Below are 4,205 nucleotides of genomic sequence, written 5' to 3'. Positions count from 1 at the left end.
CTCCAGGCCAGGATAAAGCCTCTGAAATGCACTTACGGTTGGGGTCTCAAAATACAAGAAAAAAACACCTGAAGAGGATGACAGAACACTTCCGCCATTTCCTAGAAAGGAGGGGAAAAATGCCAAAAAGTTACTAATTTTTTTCCTGATAATGTTTCCGCTAGACAAGAACCACTGCAGGTTAAGACAACCCCCCTGAGGCTTGCAGAACGAATGGCACCAGTCGTTCCGGCATTTCTAGGGAGACCTGTAATTCCAAGCAACAACCTCAGAGGCTGATTGAACTCTAAAATAAGTTTAGCTGGTAGGTGGGCCGGGGGGGGGGGGGGGGTTAATTACGTGTTTAGCTCCGTGTTGCTTTAAGCACTAATTTTGCCTGGGAAGGGAAGCTGTGGTATGGGGAACTGCACCTTCGAGCGGCAGGGATTTGGAGGCAGAAAATCTTAGGGGAGAGGACTGGCCAAAGCCCATACAGTCTGCTGCGCAGAGGCGGCTAGAAACGAACTCTGGATTAAATGATAATAATAATAATAATCCCTTTTGTTTGTTTTGGGGCCAAATATAACTGAGTGAGGCTTGTTTTTTGAGGATGGGTGCTCGGCAGCTTTCTGACAGGCTGTCAGAAAGAAGCTATCCAAAACGCAGGACTATGCACGTCTGAAAGAATTTGGCCTTATTTCCCTTCTGCTTTGCACGTCAGATGCTCCCCGCAGCCTTCCAGAGCGGAGTTGCTCTTCCACTTGTTCTCCCTTCCCTCCCGCTGAGTCGGTTCCTTTATTTCGTACCGTTTTTTGCGCTGTAGTCGCTGCCCGAGCCTGGGAAACCTCGCTCAGGGCTCTCGGCGCCTCCCGCGCTTAGCGCCCGCTGCGGAGCGCCCGGGCGAGAGGCCTGGGCACCGAACTGGTTTTAGCACGTGAAGGACAAGCCGGTGCCGTGGCCTGGTGTGAGGCCCCGAGCTGGGGTTTTGGTTTGGGCGCTGGCTCGCTCGCTGAGCTGGGGGCGATGGTCTGCGGCCTTAGGTGTTGCAGTAGCGCCAGCAGGAAGAGAAGGGATGCCCAGACAGCAAGAGCTTCCCGGACACGCTGCCCTGTCTGAAACCTGCTGGGCTGGGAGCTGTCTCTGTCCCCGCGCTTGGCTTCGCACAGGCGGCCACCAACACATTCACCGGTTCCGGTTACACCGGTGAGGCGAACTGACGCGTTCCCCATTCCAGCGGCAACCGGGGGGAAAAGACTAAACTCTTTTTCTCAAACTCAAGCAGCATCTGATAGGAGCTTCCTTCCTGGGCAGGGCTGGACCCGCCTGGGGCCGAGCCACCTCCCTGCAGGTGACAAGCTCCTCATGTCAGCCCTGGAGCTCGGAGCCGTCTCATCCCGCTGCCGCCGACGCAAGCTGGAGCCTTATCCAGTTTGCCAGCGGAGAAATGAGCCGAGCAGCCTCCCGTTTCCTGCCTTGTCTGACGTGGTGCGTACCTGCCCCTCCGGCTTCTCGGCCTCTTCCTCCTTCTGCGTAGCCCCTTCCTCTGATGGTGGGTTCGTTCCCTGGCTCCATCCCATCTTTTGCATCCCTCCCCGGTTTGATAACAGCATCGCGCTGGTCCTGCTTCACACCAAGAGAAGGGGTATTAGATGGATTCCCCATAGAGTATAAATTGAATGGAGAGAAAGTGGCTGGTTTCCCAGCAATAATTTATCTGATTAAAAAAATACTCCCCAAACTCCCCCTGCTCCTCCAGCCCTACGCCCCCTCCAAAAAGAACATTGGCACTCAGGCTAGTGTTTGAACGATATTATTCAAATTGCTGGAAGGAGGATTTAGATGAGAAAATAACTGTCAAAAGATGGCTCTCGGGGGAAAAAAAGCGCGAGCGCTGAAATTTGGAACATGGGTTGTTGTATGAAGGAGTCAGAGAGAGTAAATAATTCTGAGTCAAGTACTTCAGCAATTTCCAGCTTAGTCTTCATTTGACAAATGTTTTGTGTACACACACATGCACACGCACACACATGCACCCATACACACATTGCATAGAAAAACAGTTAGATGTAATTCCAAAGCAAAGCAAGCAAGCTATTCCTGCTGTTTCATTTCTCCTCTCTCTTTTTGCCTTAGCTCAGAGTTCATTCCAAATAAAATAAGAAACCCTTTTCACACAATGCTTATCTCCTCGTTTACTTCCTGTACAGGTTTTATTCCTTTCAAATCCGTGTTATCCAAGACCAGTGATTTTCTCCCACTGCAGAAGGCAGCATTCCTTTGCTCACATAGACTGTGGTACCTGGGGAACAGGAGCATCACCCTGACACCCCTCTTCATCACAGAAATGCAGCGCAGGTGACATGAACTATGTATTTCTGACCCATCTGCATTTTGCTCTTGCCTTTTCCTTTGAGGAAGAGACAGGTATTTTACATTTCATACTGCTTCCACAGTATGCAGTGATTTATAACAGGAGCTACCTTATTAATGTCAAGGGCAGAATTGCTACCGACATTCAAGCTGCAAGAGCGTATGAAAATCATTTAGTTAGCTATGGCACGATCCTGGCACTGAGGGCTGTTAGCTGATGTATGTTCCCCTCCGCGTTCGCAGCCTTGTCTAGCTCTGGGCGCTGGTTTCTGGGCTGCTGGGTGAAATGCAAACAGGCCCGTTCGGAGCTGGAGCTTTTCAGCCTCAGAACAACGTCGCCAGAGCTCAGGTTTCCTTGATTTTTGACAGGAGTACTGTGCAGATGAAACCTCTCTCTGCTCCTTCTGGAGGATTTACACTGCCGCAAGTCTTCATTTTTTCCAGATGTTTTACCTAATAAATCAAGGAGCCTCATCAGAGGATTCGAGTCCAAAAGCTGTTACCATGACTTCAAAGGCACAGCTTGGAATGGAAAGAAGCAGTGCAGACATTTTATGCCAATCTGTAGTCCCTGATCATGAAAATATACTTCGGTTCCAGGAGCCCTTCTATGGATACCAAACCTTTGCCATGATTAAACAAAATGGTGCTGTGCTCCTTCAGCCAGCTTTTGCTTAAAAAAAAAAAAAAAAAAAAAAAAAAAAAAAACAGATAAAGCACTATCAGGCAGCATACGTGGCAGAAATGGTCCTCAGTAACATAGGATGGGCCTGGTCCTGAGGGGGGCTGAGCTCTGCCAACCTCCATCCAAAACTGGGAACAAATAACACAGGTTTGAGCTCTCTCCATCCTTCCAGATCAATACGTGCTGCATATTTTCTCTTAATGCCAGTTCAGGGTATTCTCACTTGAAGGATACAGACCTCAGTTCATAGTCTTAAAATGCTTGAGAGAGAAAAGAATAAAAAGGGTTACATTGTTGCAAAATACGATTGCGATTATTCTTACTGGTTTGTTCCTTGATTAAGATCGTAACATTTTTTTTTAGTTAACCTTTTCCATTTTACAACGTCTATATGGTGTCATTTTCCCTCACTGTTACATTGCTAAGGAGAAATGGAGGGGAGGGTGCTAAAGCGTTCTAAGAAACAGTTATGTATGTGTTTCTAATTACTCGATAGCACACCACGGGAGAATTTAATGAAGAAAAGCAGCTGAAGAAGGAAAGGATGTTGCAGCGGGCCGGTAAGCTGAAAACCTCAGAGCTAGGGGGTTTGATTCCCCGCTTTGTCGCAGCGCTGGCCTGGCTGCAGGGGCTTGGTGCTGCCCGGCAGAGATGCCCGAGCTGGGCTGTATTCCTCAGCGGTACTTTTTGGTGGCAGTGCCAAGATAAGCTGCTCTTGTTTCCCCCTCCCTAGTCTCCCCTACCTGTACAGATAGTGGAGCCACATGCTGAAGCAGAACAGTTTCCCAGCTGGATGCATCTCACAGATCTGCAGCCAGCAGTGCCGTGAAGAGAGGTGCCCAGGGAACCGCAGCCGCGGGTGCTGCAGCTGCTGCAGCACAAGAGTTTCAAGGGGGGATTTGGACTGCTTATTTCCAGGGCTGCCCCGCGCTCCCTTCCCGCACAGCAATGAGGAGGGGCAGCTGTGACAGCCCGCGGAGGGTATGTAGAGCAGGGGATGTGAGCAGAGCCCTTTGGGTTGTGGTCTCTGGGGATTCGGGCACATGAAGGAGCTGTCGCAGGGTGGCTGTCGAGGGGGGCTAACCTAACTGACTTGCACTGCCTGCAGGCTAGGAGCACGCAGAGGGCTGCTTGTTGCAAAGCTGTGTGGTAAATGGCTTGTGGATCACAT

General features: G+C 50.0%; 1 long non-coding RNA gene across 1 annotated transcript; it reads left to right on the top strand.

Annotated features, from left to right (window-relative positions):
- The first annotated feature begins 1,001 nt into the window (after positions 1 to 1,001).
- LOC134144910 (uncharacterized) lies at positions 1,002 to 3,590 on the top strand. The gene is made up of 3 exons (XR_009959514.1): positions 1,002 to 1,464; positions 2,187 to 2,334; positions 3,531 to 3,590. It is a non-coding gene; the product is annotated as an uncharacterized LOC134144910 (long non-coding RNA).
- The last annotated feature ends 615 nt before the right edge of the window (positions 3,591 to 4,205 follow it).

This window comes from Rhea pennata, chromosome 10 (assembly GCF_028389875.1).
Source record: "Rhea pennata isolate bPtePen1 chromosome 10, bPtePen1.pri, whole genome shotgun sequence".
NCBI classification, from domain to species: Eukaryota; Metazoa; Chordata; class Aves; order Rheiformes; family Rheidae; genus Rhea; species Rhea pennata.
Note: the sequence above shows the minus strand (reverse complement) of the source record. Positions and strands in the feature narration are given on the sequence as shown.